This window comes from Amblyomma maculatum, chromosome 7 (assembly GCF_055883805.1).
Source record: "Amblyomma maculatum isolate TAMU_Amacu chromosome 7, ASM5588380v1, whole genome shotgun sequence".
Taxonomy (NCBI): Eukaryota; Metazoa; Arthropoda; class Arachnida; order Ixodida; family Ixodidae; genus Amblyomma; species Amblyomma maculatum.
In genome coordinates this window covers 84,655,620-84,673,258 of record NC_139350.1, presented here as the reverse complement: position 1 = coordinate 84,673,258, position 17,639 = coordinate 84,655,620, and the positions used below count along the sequence as shown (strand labels likewise).

General features: G+C 45.0%; 1 pseudogene; it reads right to left on the bottom strand.

The window, feature by feature from the left end:
- Positions 1-373: 373 nt before the first annotated feature.
- Positions 374-2,301, bottom strand: LOC146183782 (uncharacterized; annotated as a pseudogene).
- Between the last annotated feature and the right edge of the window lie 15,338 nt (positions 2,302-17,639).

Genomic DNA, 17,639 nt, shown 5'->3' with positions numbered 1-17,639 from the left:
AATTTCAAACAAAGTTTCTGAAAAGAATAACCGTCCATTGTGGGTGTTGAAACCTTGTTTCTTCATCATATTGCCCACAACATTTGACAAGGTGTGGGAAATCGGGTATAAAATGGAGAAGTCTGCCTTTGTCACAGGGGTGGACGACTCTGCACCTTGTATCATTAAAGTTCCAACGTACACCTAGGGTGTTCCACATAGATCGATTCCAAGGGGCACCATCAGAACAAATATAATAATTTTTGCCAGAAGTTTTGCTTTCACATTTCCATTCGAAGCGAACACACCTAAGGCAGGAAAAACATTTAATGAGAACATGTGATTTGCTACGAAAATTTTGGAATAATGAAATTCATTTACCAATAACTTGAGTCTATTTGCCCACAAACGGCTGAAACATTACCACCAGGCCGTGGTCAGCTTTTCTTCTTTTGTCACATTCTTCAGTGTACTTTCCCAGGTCAACAAAGCCTTCTATGTGCTTTGACGATGTCATATCAAGGTTGGGTTAAAGCTTCATTTCATCAATGACTAGACCACCATGCCTTTTCATATAGTCTATATCCTGGGCTTTTGACTTCACACATGCTAGAAGTTTGGCATTAAATCCACAAGAAGCTCTGGAACCCTGAAAATGCAATAATGTCACCACTTGAACGTCGAACCACATACCTTAATGTACCTTTGTAGGTAAACACGACTGGGAACAACCAGAATCTTGTGGCTTCTGAGGTGTTCATAGAGGCGTGGGTTTTTCATCCTTAGAATTATACATTCGAGAAGCCATTCCTTGTCATAAGGGTATCAACGCCGAGACTTTCGATTACAGACTTCAAGGCAAGCACGAACATCAGCTTGCTGCTTTTTTGGCAGCTTTTTCAGCTGAAAAGAAAAAGAATATGTTTTTTATTTGTTCTAAGAAACAGTACACGAAAAGTTGGTTATTATGTGCATATAAGTAAATGTAGTATAATTAAAGCATTTTGGCCACCTTTTGTTCGTAGACAGTTTTCTCGATTTTGCAGTTTTTTTCTCTGAGCTCTGTCAGGCTATCTTTCAGAGTCTGAATTTTTTGGCCTTTCCGCTTCAAAGTGCGCACTGCCTATTTCAGTCTCTTCGCAGCTAAGGAGGCTAGCGGAGCCGTCCTCGCCAGTGGGCGTTGCACTTTTTTCTTAAGGCCCAGAAGGCGAGCCATAAGAGTGTTTCTGCAGGCTCTACATGCGGAGCACCTTTCAGTAGGGGCACCTGTTGGACATGAAAAAACAAATGCGTTTTTAACAAACACATCAGCTCATGCGGATTCATCTGAGGTAAATACACCAATTTTTCCTTCTAGACATACATTCTACGAAATAATTGCATAGCATACCTTGTGATGAAGATAAGGATCCATTGCAAGTAACGGAGTACACGTGATTTTGGATCACTTTTGCCACTGCTGTCAGATTAACTGGCTGGAATTCGCTCGATTTTCTAACTCCATTGCACATGAGAAGTGTGTCAGCATATACTAAAACGTCCTGAGCTTCTTGCAATGTAACAACTTCTGTCTTCGTGTCAAGAAGTCCGACCAAAAAGACGCTGCACATGGAAGATCCTGCATTGTCTCCCATTTCAAACACAACTATCTTGTTCTGCACCACAGGAGGAGTTGCGTTTCTAATAAACTTTGCTGTCTGATACGACACAACATTCTGGTCTTTAAATTTCTGTAATGACCAGAGCTCACTTGCGCGCATAAGCCCACTGCTTCTGCATCGTCTTCTGCCACCGATGCCGTTTCCATAATATCATCTGTGCGACCGTTTTTGGTCGGAATAGCCGCTTCCCCAACGTTCCTTCGCTTTCTCTCCTTTGGCAGAGTCCTGCTAAAATATTTTGGCAGGTTCGGAAAGATGGTTGGTATCGCATCTTCTTTTAGGACAGGAACAGCTCGGGGCACTAAGACCTCCTTCCCGTTTATGTTGCGCGCTTAAAGTTCCGCACAATAAACCTATCAAGGAAAGAATGAAAAGAACCATGCATGAACTGAAGACTGTATGCGAGGACACAAATCACACCTGACGATGAAGACGGCGCCAGCGGCCACTCAGGCAAGCATCAGAGAATGTGCATTTACAGCGCTAAAAAGCGCGCCGTGGGATAAAATAGTACATGCCTTGCGTCAAAATGCTTCTCGCACACAGCAGAATTCTCTTCCAGTTGCTTATCAGCCCTGGGAATGGCGTTGGTCCATTTGGCGAATAACTGTTCAGAATTTGGAGCTCGGAAGAGGGACACTTGTTGTTGTTGTTGTTGTTGTTATCCTCTAATTTGATGGCACATACCCACACAGGGGGATCGGCCAAGAATTGGGGTGCAGAGATATCAGATTTTGAGGTGTATAACTACATCGTAAAAATAAATAAAAATAAATGCTAGGGAATAGAGAAGGAAATGTAAATATGAAAAACCAAAATAAAAAAGAGTAAATACTAACGCACGCAGTAGGAGAATAGTAAGATTTTATGTACAGATTAAAACTTCAAAACATATTAGCAAGGCAGACGTTTTGTTTCTATTAAGAAGTTTTGAATGGCGTTAAAAACAGGCCTGTGGCTGTACCCAAGCATGGTGGCACCGAACGATAATAAAATTTGGCGGCTCAAATTAAGACCCAGCTGTTGTAATGGCTTCTCTAAATACCGTTTTCACATCATGGTAAAACGGCGGCAAAATATCAAGAAATGATCTATTGTTTCCGGTTCCCCGCAGAATGCGCAGACAGGAGAAAGCGCCAAACCAGACCTGTGCATATAGAAATTTAGGGGCGGAATACGACAGCGTAGCCTTGTTAGAGAGATCTCAGTCTGCCTTGATTGACATGATTTCCTATTCCAGGAATACTTGAGATGCAGGTAGTCATCCGATGATAAAATAGATCCAGACTGCGTGCTTAATAAGGCAAGCCGCCGAAATCGTGCTGCTGTTATGTACGCTGTTGTCGGGAGGATGGGCAATACAGGGCCATTCAGAGATTCTTTAGCTAGTCTGTCAGCAACCTCATTGGCTGTCACATTGCTGTGTCCTGGTACCCACACTATATGTATGAGGCTCAAATGTGAGGGGAGCAATGAAAGAAAGGTGTTTAAAATTGGCGAATCCATATTCGAAGAAAGCGACAAGCACAAGGAATAAGAGTCTGTAATTACAGCCACTGTTGAGTATGGTGGGTATAGTTTGCGCAGAGCAAGCACCACCGCCAGCACTCCGCCTGGAAAATTGGAGTAAACTCCGGAAGACGGACTGAAAAAGCCCAGTCTAAAAGCGGACAGTATATTCCAACGCCGGCTTTTTCATTAAACTGAGAGGCATTCGTTGCTATCGTTATGCTAACGGAAAGACTTTGTAAATGATCTTCTAATAATCCATTTAAAATGTGAGGTGATAAGTGTTTTGCATTATTTGGGAAAATGTCATCATAGACAATTTGAACCGACGATGCACTTACTTTTGTTGGAAGGATGTTAGAAAGGACTACGTGCAAAGGTTGTAACAGATTTTGCACTAGAATTACCTGCGGGGTATGAAACCGAGGCCATCCGACTCCAAAAAAGGAGTCTGGCTCGCAACAAAAAATTAATATGGAGCGGTGGAGTTGTGATTCATATATTTTTAGATACGTCTGGACAGTCAAGAATTGTAATCTAGTTAACAACTGTGGTATTCGGGCTTCAAGGTATAATACATATAGTTAGCCACAAATTTGGGGAGCCCAAGGCATAATCTAAGCGCTTCCCGCTCTAAAAGAACAAGTGGACGAATTTCGTAAGCAGGTGAACCAGAAAATAACACAGATCCAAATTCTATAATTGGGCGGACATACATAACATAAATCATTAAAAGTGCGTCTCGCCGCATCCCAGACCTTGGATTGCTTAACCTGCGCAACATACCCACAGCACGAGACAACCCTCCATGCCAGATGGTCATCGTAAATCACCCCTAGATATTTCAAAGACTTAACTTGAGGAATCATTTCCTGCTTAAACGTTAGAGAAAGATTTACCGGATCCTGAATTTGGAAAACAAGGAAAGCGCACGTTTTAACGTTTAATGTAAATCTTAAGTCACATAACCAATTTTGAAGGGAGCTTAGGTACTATTGCAGGCGCCTGTTGAGGGATTGAATGTCAGGTGCAGCCGTAAAGAATGCGATGTCATCCGCATAGACATACGTGCGAACCTCTTGATGAGTGGGAATTGAACTCATTGAAATGTTAAAGAGCACGGGCGAGAGAACTGCCCATTGAGGGACACATCTGGTATGTTGATATTTGCCAGAATGCACTCCATTATATGAACAGTAAAATTGTCTGTTTTGTAGGAATGTAGATATCCACTCAATTAAATATTGTGGAAAACGTAGAGTTTCTAATCTGTGCAATAAAATTCGGGACTCCACACTATCATAAGCCTTATCTATATCGAGAGTCACCAATGCAGCATGCATTTTTTTGCGCCGCGCAAGAAGAATTCGGCTCTCAAGGTCGGTATGTGCATTCCGTATTGAAAATTTTGCGCAAAATCCGATTTGACAGGGACTAAGAATATGTTTTTGTTCGACAAACTTGGTAACCCGTTGGAGTACGACCCTTTCAATTAATTTTACCAAGCTTGATGCTAAAGATATTGGTCTGATATTGTCCAAAGTATAGCCACCACCATTATGTTTCCGTAAAGGAATCACTTTGGCTAGTGTCCAGTCACCAGGTATCCAAGAATGAATAATTGAGTAATTTACCAATTCTAACAAGGAATTTGGAGACACCTCAAAGAGGATCTTTACATTTTTGACGTTACTCGATCAGGGCCAGGCGCAGCAGCTGGCAATGTCATTACAATCGAAGAAAGCTGAGAAAATGTAATTTTAGGGACATCCTTAACCGTATATATTGGGCCTAAAAACATAGGGGATTTGGGAAGTGTTGACAAAAAACGCTTTTCTAAACCTTTGGCGATGTTTTCTACTGTTTTAAGAGCTTCTTTAGGAGTCGAAACACATGAGGGTAAATTTTCTGAGACGGGAATCTTTTTCCGTGATTTTAAAAACCTGAAAAGTGCACGTCGGTTATTAGATTGTGAAAGGTAATTGAAATGCTCAGTATCATAATTGTCTTTCGCTTGTGCGACTGTCCGTTTAAATGTCGCTGCAAAAAGTGTGTAATCATGCCAATTTTTGGGGCACTGGTTGTGAAGGAGCTTCTTCCATGCAGCTTTTCTTCTTCTATAATCACGCGAAGAATCTGCATTCCACCATTTTTTTTATGTATTGCCTTTAGATGCACGTACTAAGAATTCACACTTCTTACGACAGGATGCAATAGCCTGGCATAATGTTTGCGATTTTATCTCTTCCGTAGCCTCAACCACTGACTCAAGAGACGAAATCAAAAATGAGTGAAACTGGTTATAATTTACGTATGATCTCAAACTGAGGTGTCGGTGGAGTTAAGCGGCAGTTAACCTCAAAAACAATAGGTATATGGTCGCTAGAGGTGCCACCATCAACTGTCCACCAATTTAGTATAGAAACACTAGTGCTGTTTTTCTTCTGAACATCTGTACCCAGAATTGCATCCTTCTTCTTCTTCTTCTGCCTTGATATATGGCACATACCCACGAAGGGGGATTGGCCAGGGTTCACTGTGGACTGCCAAATGTGCTACACAAACTTAATTAGTGCATTAACTAAACATTAGTGCATTAACTAAATCAACTAAACAAAAACATAAGTTTTAAGATCATCACAAAATTGATTGAAAGAAAAATACGAAGCAAAAATTTGGAAGTTTGTAAATTTGGAATACAATTAGCAAGGGAATCTGTCCGTAGCTGTGATGTAGTTATGTAAGTACTGACAAATTTGAGGTAACGCAAATCATTTCGCACTCGCACTGATGGAGAGTAGAAGCGGGACCGACAACGTAAATCCCAAGCATGCAATTGGAGTTTCTAAATGCACCCTCCTCTGATGTGAAAACCTTCGGCAAGCGAGAAGGAAGGGATCAATAATTTCATTCTCACCGCAAGCCTTACAAAGGTTTGTGGGGTTGATCACGCATCTACATAAATAAAGATTTAGGCGAGGAATCCTACATCTCATGGGAGTCATCGTTACCTCACACTGCCGTGATTTACATGAACGAACTTTCCATGAGTATATGAGATGCTGGTATTTGGCTGTAGATAGCAAAGGATCATTGCATAAAGCGGCTAGGTATTGATAACGCTGGAAACGGGACATTAAAAAAATGATGATATTAGGGATGGTAAATGAAACAGATGCATCAAGAGCTGATTTAGCCAGAAAATCTGCCGCTTCGTTCTGGAAAATACCGCTGTGACCGGAGACCCAGATGAAGCGTATTTCTTTCACCCACTCCGGTATGAAATACTTTAGTGACCGGCTCAACAGAGCATCCCGTGCTGACTCCAGTGACAACAAAACAAAAAGAGAGTCTGATAGAAAAATTGTTTTTGATTGACTGCAGGGAACATTTAGTAGTGCTAGCCCAATTGTAATAAATTCTGCTAAAGATATTGGTGTGTAACCCGGGACACGCACCGAAAAACTCCAGGAAAGAGACTGAAAAAATTCCAATCGCTGCTTTCTGTGGAGTCACAGACGCATCAGTGGCAATTACAGTGTGATCAGAGAACTTTTCATTGTGATCGCATAGGAGACTGGATATAAGACTTGAAGGTAAGTGCTTCACATTAGATGGAAATATAGAATCATAATTTATATCCACAAAGGACGTTGAGCAACCACTAGGACATGTGGTGTGGCCTGTCATTTCCTAGAATAGCTCAGTCTAGGTATGACAGTCTGTCCATGTGCTCTACGGCAAGTATACGCTTAGGCGATGTTCATAAACAGCCCGCAGAATCTTCGAGCACACGTTGCATGTGTCTGTAGGAAATTCTAAAGCACGTCGCATGACAAACGGCGGGCGGGGTAAGAGGGATGTAGTGAGGGGGGAGTGAGTGATGGGAGCGGGAAGGGGTAAGTAGAATTAGTGTATAGGCTTTAATAACTCTGGTGAGGGGTTAGGGGTCCTCTTAACATTTTTTTAACCGGGCTCCCATATTTGTTAATTCGCTCCTGCCCGTTCGAAGGGATTTTTATCTCAAGCATTCCCACTTTTTCACTTTTTCCCCTTCGTCACTAAAGGCAGCTGTGCACCTTCGGTTTTTCCAGTTGACCGGAGTATAGAGTCACTCCAGCGGAGTTGAATAACAGAGGCAATTTATCGTGGCTCTCCTGAATGACTTGAGGGAGATCGACAACTCCAATTGCACAAAGAGCATTCATTTGCATTTGGAACTTCCAATACGCAGTCTCGAAACTTAGGGTCCCGCAGTTCGTCTTTCATAAACTCCTGCAAGGTACATGACGAGTCCCAGTTCGCGGGATCGCATGCTCGCCAATAGCAGACTGGACAACCGCATTAACAAATACCGCGATGGGCTCCAATATTCGCCACCTTGGACAAGGGGAAGGGTGTCCATGCAGTGCGGACTCTGCCGTTATTTGTGCGACACTGGACTTGATTCGCGCCTGTAAAGCAAGCGGCCATGCCTGTATATATTTTCATATGCCTTCTCTCACATCGTCGCCCATCACGATAATCTTTCTTCTCCCAGTCCCCAGTGTAGAGTAGCAGGCCGATTTTTATTCATTCCGGCCAGCCTATTTGCCTTTCTTTTCAGTCAATCCATCTATCTATCGCCACCTTGTCATCTGATTGACGTCATGCGCTGGAAGCGAACTTCGTCTGCAGAAATGAATGCGGTTTAAAGAACTTCGGCTATTCTTAACGAAATCTCCAGCCAGAAAACAAAAATGGAAGACCAACAGGATCTAAAATACCCTAAAAATACCGCCCTCCGCGATATAACATTTTTACCCGCTAAAAAGTTAAAAAACCGTGAATTTTAGCAGCAGAATCGCTAACTTGTCAACTCTGTTCTCAAGACGCGCTTGGCCCGACTCTCTCACATGGCAGCGTCGGCTTAAAGCGCGCGTGTCTCTGCCTCCCCGACCGCGGAGCAAACTGCTACCTGGTCGGTGCACCGCTGCAGATGCTGTCTCTTTAAATACCGCGTTCTCACTTTTCGGAGCTTGTGTTCTACGACCGTATTCGCTGCTGACCGCCGTCACAGTGAGATCCACCCTGCGCTCTTGCACTCCGGCGTCCTCAATCCAGATGTGTCCTGAACCCTTCCTTCGAACCCCATCACGATGATCACCAGTGCTCCAATGTATACGGCGCTCGTCACCACAGGCGCACAGCTGAGTGGTTGCCGTCAGAACGAGGTAAACGGCGGCAGCGGCCGTTGTACTTCGTGTCGCTCAGGCAGCACTATCCTTAAACCCAACTAGCGAGAACAAGGTCGTCAACAGCACTGAACGTGTCAATGTGACTTGTGGCCTGCCAGCTGTTTGTTTGATGTGATTCTTGTCAATCACTTAGCTCCACCCAACGCTTCTCCACATCTGGCCGTGTACGGAGGTTTCTTCGAAGAAACAATGCTCTGGTGTTTCCTGCCTTGATGCGGGAAGAGTCTGTCACTATTCGCCGCGAGATCTGCCTAGAACTGCCGCCACCGTCACTCCTATAGTGGGGATCGGCAGCCGACGGCGCTCGCAGAAACGCACGCGGCGTATGTCTTTTTCCGAGTTTACGGCGGGTTTGTTGGCGAGAAACACGTGCCGAATACAATGCATTAGGGATTTACCGTCTAGAGTTTTCCAATATTGCAGAAAAATTCCATGGATTTCGCCAATGCAACAACAAAAAAATAGATGCGCGGATTTTTGGAAAACAAGGCACGCACCCATCCATCTTTTAGATTTACTGGCATCGCTTTGCACGCTTTTTGCGTTGTACGGCGCTCACAGGCCTGATACGTTCGCAGGGGTCAAGTGGATGCAGCTAGCACAGAACCGGGTTAATTGGAGAATTATGGGAGGGGAATTCGCCCTGCAGGGGGTATAGTCACGCTGATGATGATGACGATGAATGTTTTTTAGCTACGCTCGAACACATTGTAAGAAGTGCGCTTGGTCGCTATCATGTCCTGGCAAAGAATTTTGAAGGCTGAAGAATTCTTTATCATTGTAATGATTGTTGAGCAGTTGCTTGGGGCGGTTCTGTCATTTACTTCCGAAACAAGTGCCCGATATAAAACTATCCTGAAAGAAATGGAGTTTATGACATCATGTGACTATAAATATGTATTTATTCGCGAACTAAACACCGTTGGTTAAGCCTGTATGAAGGTATTTTACTCCCCTTGTCAGAAACAACCAGTTTCTTCGAAAGATAGCACAGACGAAAAGGGGTTCTAATGATTCTAATGGCTACCAAAGTACTTTGATCTATGTGTAGTATGAAATATTTGGTGTAACAGGTGCTGGGATGATTTGTTTCTCAAACGTTTGAGCATTTCTCTCAAGCAAAATGTGCTCATTACCACTGTCACGGATGCGCAAATAGCCTTCAATAGCAAACAAAAAAAAAAGAAAAGAAATGCATATGTGGGTTTACCGCGTATATGGGTTTACCGCGCCATGCGACATCGGCTATATCACGGATGATGTAGGGGCGGACCTCGGTGTCGTTGACTACGTGGAATTATTTACGTGCAGTCAAATCCCACAGCTGAGGAGCGCCTTTCAACACGGCCGGGATCGATCCCCCCGTTTTCGAAATCAGTAGTCGTGCGCCCTACCACTGGGACATTGCGACAGAGGTTTACGAGCAAAAAAAAAAAATAAATTGCTTAGACAACTCTATCGTGGATAAGATGTCAAAGAATGGATTGATCAAACAGGTGTTTGCTGCGCAGCAGTCTGCGGTCGCATGTTTTAGTAGTTTCGGCATCCCAAACAGAAGCGGGAATATTGTTTGTATTACGTTTTATTGACGGCAGCATCCTGTTTTACTTTGACACGGCGCCTAACGGCAGCAGCTCTTAGTTTGAGACATCGCTTGTCAAAGAATCTCAAGCGTCGAAGACCACGACTGATGATGTCCTTTCCAGCGTGACATACTAGATAGGGAGAAGCATTTTTTTTTATAGAGCATGGGGCAACAGCCTGTTCATATTTCTTTTGCAAGATGCAGACTGGTAAACAAAAGTGCACAGGAACCGCGAAACAAACAAAAAGCACTATTGTACATGCCGCACGCGAGCACGTAAATCACTGCAGGCTGGCACGCGACGCGACCACGCATCCACACTAAGTAGGGTTCGCCGCTATGTCGCTAGGTGGCGACTCTGCTCGATCGCGAGGCCAAATGCAGCAGGGAACTTTGATATGTGGCCTCAAGGCGCTCGTTCGGTTGCTTTTCTAAAGTGGACCTAAAGGTTTTAACAAAACGTTCGGCTAGACCATTCGCACTGGAATGGTATAAAAGCCTACGAAATGCTTAAAAGTGCTTATGAAATGGTTGTCTCGTAAACACTCCGTAAGCTTAACCGTTTTCGTTGATGTCGTCTTGATCATTACGAAGGCCTCTAGCCTTTTAGAAGGAGCGTCAACTGAAAACAACCTTTTGTGCACGGGCTTAGTGACATTTAAGTGAAGTCTCCTCCAAGGCGGTGTTGGCTATGGCTACAGACTCAGTGGTGTCGCACTGAGAGGCAAACATTGCTCCTGAGAAGATGTGTTGTCTTGTCTATTTACTCGGACGAAATAAATGGCACTTCGAATATGCAACTCGTGTTTCCTCTATCCAACCCGAACTCACCGTGGTGGCGACTAATCGTACCGCTGGCGAGGGTCACAGCTTTGATTGTAATGGTTGGTACGCTGGTGCTAGAAGGCGACTTCCGCAACTACCCATTTGAGCGTTGTCACGAGAACAACTCCACAGCTTCTACAGGTGACTGAATGGCGAAAAGAACACTTAGTGGTTTTAGGATCTTCGGCTGGGCGCATTCTCGTACGAACAGCTCCACGCTTTCACCGGAAATGGTTCCAAGCTCATCCTTTGAGAAGTTGAGATATGGCCTTCATGTGTATGCAAGGATACCTAAACCGAGTGTTAGATACAACTAATGTTTCAAATATATTGCAATTTAGGAATGGAGTAAAACAGCGCCATGTAAGACGGGACGTGAACGACAGACACATGCGACAGACACACGTCCTGTCTTACCTAGCGCTGTTTTACTCGATTCTTAAGCATGTATACCAACCAGCCCGTAATTTCGCTCTTCTGGATTATTACAATTCGTCCACATAGAGTCACTAACCGCTAGTTCTCGTGATTGCACCCACGCCTAGCGCGACTGACACTACCTTCACTCTATTGGAATCTTCACCAATGTTCTACCGATGTCATGCCGCAATGAAGTGAGTACGTTGAAGGGAAAGATGACGGGGTTATTGATTGTGCACCGTCGCTCGCTCGCTAGTTTTTCTCAGAGTATAATGCGAACAAGCCAAGCTTGCTGGCATTTTGGAAAGTGCTTTGCAACGCCACGCGAAGCTCCGACGGCAACATCAACGGGCGATCGTGCTCGAATGTTGAAGGCATCTGGATGATTTCTCGCGCAGGAACCACCACATCTTTGTACCACTGTGCGGTGGATGTCTGCAGCAGCAGGTTCCGAGACTGGGTAAGTTGCCAAAAATACCCTCCGGGCGATGCACAAAGAAAAGCCTGGACATGCTTCGTTCTGGCTACCGGGCGGCACTGCTAGACGCCGGGGAAGTCGAGCACGCTTTATTCGCTGTACTTCTGCTCAGACACTCAGTCAATGTTACCTGTCCCTTAAACTTCAATGTTGTTGTTGACAGCCTATAGCTGATATGTTATTTGCTTCTTCATCGTCGCTGGTGACACACACACACACACACACACACACACACACACACACACACACACACACACACACACACACACACACACACACACACACACACACACACACACACACACACACACACACACACACACACACACACACACACACACACACACACACACACACACACACACACACACACACACACACACACACACACACACGCGCACACACGCGCACACGCACACGCACACGCACACGCACACACACACACACACACACACGCACGCACGCACGCACGCACACACACACACACACACACACACACACACACACACACACACACACACACACACACACACACACACACACACACACACACACACACACACACACACACACACACACACACACACACACACACACACACACACACACACACACACACACACACACACACACACACACACACACACATTAGTTGTAGTTTAGCTCTGTTTAAATCGAGGGCTCACGATAGCTAGGGAGCTATGGTTACGCTTGGACATTGGCAGTTGCTTAGCCAGGATCTCCAATCTAATCTAATCCCACCAAATCCAGTGTAATACCATCCAACCCAGTCTAATATAATCCAATAGAAACCAATACAGTGTAAGCCTATCCAGTCCAATCAAGTACAGTTCATTCCAGTCAAATACAATCCAATCCAATCCTGTCCCATTCAATCCAATCGTGTCCAAAGCTCAGTACACGCTCGCTCGAAATGCGCCGCTGTCTAGCTTATCATCACCAATACTGTCATCCTCACGCTAGAGAAGGAGAATTAAAATGCGCTATTCACAATACCGGGCGTTCTGGTTAGGTGGCTGGGCTAATTTGTTTTGCTGCCATGAAGTGGAACTCCGGAGACTTACAGTATTTGGGGGTTTCGTTGCATCAATATCGCAATAGTGCGCCTCACTGGTATTCTCAGATCTCACCAGTTAGGCGACAAACCGAGGCTTGGATGGGTAGGGAGCTGTCTCTATCTGCACGAGCACAAGTTTTCAATGTCTTCTTGATTTCAAAGTTTATCTACGTATGCAGGTGTTGCATTGTGCATGAAACAAAGTACAGTCCATGCATAGAATTTTTGCTACTTTTATGTGGCGCTCTCAATGGGAGCCTGTGCGTCGAGATAATGTGTTTCTCCCGCTGGATGCTGGTGGAGCTGACCTTGAGCACTTGTTTGTTAATCAGCTTGTTTCAAAGTTTTTATTTTTTATAACCGCAAGCAATCCTTTTCTCTGAATTGACGATTAAGTGCCCATTTGCCTAATTTGCTTGCGCCCACTGGTCATAGGAGTGAGGTTCCTATGTGGGGCTTTCTTAAGGAAGTTGCCGACACATTTCATTTCCTCGCCGTACGGTTTTCCTTGGAATACCTATACAGTCAATACAGAAGACAGATGACAAAAGTTCTTATTGAGAAATTATTTCCTATACCGATGTATTGGCAGCCTTACCTCACCTTTCTAGAGAATTGCGTAATAAAGCGGATTCAACGGATGTATATACAATCACCCGCAAGGATTTTCTTTTTTAAACTTCACATAACAACCTTACCTGTCAAAAGGTGGCTTCGTGCAAAAGGGACTTTTGTGGATTGTTCAGTAAACTGTCACCTGTGTCAGCAGTCAGAAACTATAGATCATTTCGTTGTGTGTTGCCATGATACAATGTTTTTTGGGACATCCTTCAACGGCCTCTCAAAAAGGACATTGATATTACGCCCTATGTGTTTGCCTACAATCGAAGCTTCGGAGGTGCCAAGTTACCTTTTTGTACTCATGGGTCTTTTTAGCCCGTGGAAGAGCCGCATACAGATCGCCACGCAGAGCCACCACGTCCATCGAAGTCTCTGTTCAGAGAACAATGTGCTATGGTGCGGGAGGTCTATGCTGTGCTGGATCGACCTCCTGCCTGGTTACCTTTACTAGATGAATGTATATGTCTCCCAGAATTTTTATGTGAGGCCAAAGTCAGAGCTCGATGCTGGAGTAACTATGTATGACAGGTTGCGGGATGCAACCTGGTTAAATTAGCCTAAAGTACTTCCATGCAATAAAAAAAAATCCCGGGCGTGCCTCAGTTGGTTAAAGCGCTCAGCTGGAATTCCGAGGGATGGAGGTTGGATTCCCGGTGGAGACAGATTTTTTTTTTTTTTTTGTGAGGAGACTGTAGCTCCTCTTCGCGACTTAGCTGCGGCAACCCGAGGTCTCGCTTTGACTTGCTGAGTCGATATTATTATAATGCGACATTAAAATGCGATATTATATTATTCATTGGATGTATATGAATCTTGGAGCTTCTACCGTGCTTCCTGGAGTAATTAAAAATATTTGAAGCAAGGAACGCGCAAACCCCAAATTCAGTGTCTCCACTGCCCTAAAAAGGGTTTCATATTTAAGCAGTAGCACCTCGAAAGGGCCCTGGTCCTTACCTTGAGAGCAGTATGCAGGCGAGAACTTGTTCAACGCCAATGCGCTGCTCCAGTTTAGATGGATGATTTGAAGCCAGTCACTGCCGAACAGTGTATGCGAAAGTCCATTTATGCCGTAAAGTGGCAGGATCTCTACTTGATCGCCATATTGGACGTCGAATTCAGCCACTCCTTTGCGAGAGCGTCTTTGTTGCTTTCATTTCGACTCACCACTTGTGTGCTTTTGCGGCTATAAAGTCATTAAGCTGTCGGCTGTTTGACATCAAAGGAGTTTCGACCATGCATTATTTTGGTTCTCGCACGCTTCCTTGCATTATGCATTCTACTACGCCATGTTTTATGTTTTGTCAAATATCGGTGGAATGCACCATCAACGATGTGAAGTGCAATAAAACATTAGAATTCGTTAGTATATAAGAGTGCAATTGCTGAAATTGCAATTTCTCCTGTATATTTCAAAGAAACAGGAAAGGGGTCCCTCCCGTGCAGGCTATTAATGATATAGCCCACTCACTGGTCGCGAAGAGCAGTGGAGAACCGACGCAAGGTCTACTGAAGCGAAAGCTTCACTGAGATAGCTGCGGCGCGTTTCGCGAACGCCCCAGTTTGACCTTCAGCCAAACTTCAGCCGCGTGCCCAGCGGTGCGCGGCCTGCTCGCTGCTCTCTTCTCCTTCTTCGAACGTGTGGAGCACGGAGCGGGCGGCGCTCCATTATTTTGCTGCTGATTCGCCTCCTCTTCCACATGCACACCTGCTTTTTATTCCCACAACTGGCCAACGTCATTCGTACTGGTACATAAAACCCGCCTCCGCGGAGCGCCGTGTGTGACGTCATCACTTAGCTATGCGCGTCACTGTGCATTCGCGGTGCTCTTCAGCTGCGGTGTCGGAGCGGGGGACATAAGCTGTGGAGCAGCCGCTCGATTGCGAAGACGTATATATTTGAAAATTGCGGCGAGTCTTTAGGGCTGTGCTATGGATGAGACAACAACACTTAGTGCTATGGGGCTTGCTACGCTCGCCTACCAGCTTAATTTACTCATCCTCCCCACATCGCCCGCCGTGAAGAAGCGGCACGTAATAAAAATGAAGCTGAGAGAGCTAAACGAGGAATGGACACGCCCAAAGACAGACCAGACGGACTTGGAAAGCGACGACGTAAGACGACGGAGAAGGTACGACAAGATTAACCTAAGAGAAACGATTCAGTTTCATCAACGACTACTACTGCTTTCGCTTTGTATACCCTGGCTCAGCTGAGTTAAGCCACTGCCAGTCTTTATTCTGTACGAGTTATGTGCAATGCATTATGCGAGAACTTACGTGTAAATATGCAGGATCCAGAGGACAACTAATTTTTTTTTATTAGTGCACCTCAGGAATCTGTTATTGTAAATCCCCATAGTGGAAGGTGTGCATTAAAATCCCCAACGAACAGGAATGGTAGTGGAAGCTTGTCAGTGAGTTTATCAAACTCCCTGCTAAATAGGGCAGTGGTAGGGTGGGAATGTGGGATATAGAGAGAGCATATCGTTACTATAATACCGAAGACTCGTATTGCCACCTCCTCTGAAGCAGTAACCAGCGAAAGGCTTTTACAGCACACTTGCTCCTAAGTGACAGTGGTAACGCCCCGCGATGAATAGGCGCTGCCTTGCCTATCCTTTAGTGTGAAGCAGATGTTCTGTTGCCCTTCCTTCACTGGGCATCGGGTGCTTCTCAAGCTACCCTAGCAGCTTTTTCGCACGATTCCTTTTTCCTGTATTTCAGTTGAAAAAATAAATTTTCAACGAAATTAACGTATTTCCTTTTTAGCAAACTAGCGTGTGCTCTGCTTAAATGAGTTTTCTGTACACGAAGTATATTTGGTTGATATTGTGCAACTATTTCGTATATGTGTTGCTAGTTCTTAAGTAGCCATTGTCAGATCTACTGGATAATGTTTTCATTTTGCAGGGTTGCTTGGTTGCAGGATGTTGTTTGGTCTTGAGGTGATCCAGAAGGCCCCGCTTCTTCTTAGGGGACTGACGCCACGAAGCCCGGAGTCAACAGCATCGTTTCTGGTGAAGAGTCGCACGCAGACAAGGATTTATCACGAGGGGTCAAGTCTTCTTCGGTTGTCTTTGGGGTTGCTAGCTTGTGTCCCTGTGAGATGCTGACCTCTGCGATGTTAGTTTGGCGCAGCCGGTGGCTGCTTGATGGTGGAGAGGGGGGTAAAAATGCTCGATTATTGCCAAATTTGTACTCCGGGCTCATAGAGAATAGAGGCTTAATTACTATGCGGGAACATTAGTGATGAAGCTTTCGCTTACACGCTAGCTTTTTTCACACTAGGTTTAATGATCATGAAATTCAGGTGCGCGTTAGTACGAGGCTTCTACTTTTCGCGCACGTCTCGGCATACTACATACGTAGAGAACCATTGATCCATGTTTGTTTAGCCTCTTCTTGGGCTGCCTTGAAAGAGCTTATCTGTTCTACATAGAGAGTGACGCTTCATCGTATGATCACCACTAACCGGAACAACAATTTGGTTATCGCACGTACCTTTCCCCCTTCTCTCTCTCTGTCGCCCCCGCAGCACACGCACCAAGGAGCATGCACGTCAGTGTCGTGAGGCGAACGGTAACGACTTCTCTCTCACTCTCTTAACATTCGCTGGTATTCCTACCTGCTCTTTAGGCTTAGCGGTAAAAAAAGAGCGCCTCACGACTCGTGACAAGCATCCACTTTACTCCTCTCCTCACTCCTACCCCTTCTTCCAGAACGGTCTGTACAGAAATAAGAAACTCCGTTTGTACCTCCCATTGCGATGTGTTCCTAACTATTTCATGATTATAAAAGGGTTGCTCATTTTTCGGTCCGCTCAAGTGAATAAATCTCAATAGTAAAGCAGGAAGGAGTAAAATCTCACCTCACTTGTGTTTCTCTCCCTCGCAGTGTGTCCGGGTCACCGCGCTCTGGGCTCCCATCCAAGTTCGCTCTCCTGCGCGTTGGTTCACTCGATGTTTCTTTCTCCTCTTTCCTTTAGTTTTTTTTTTCGACTTTAGCGACAGGGTGCTTGAACCGTGTTTTCGCTGGTCGGCATACTTGGTGCTTCAGGGGTTTCGCACGCGTCAGCCTCAAACTTTCTTCGTCGCGACACAAGTGCGCCGGCAGTGTCCACGTCGCGCACGCATTCATCTTAACGAGACGCCGCTCAGCCGGCCTTCATCTAACGTCTCATTTTTTCTCTAGAGCCCTACATCTCGGAGAAGGCGCACAAGACTTCAAGCGCGGGTCGACGACATCC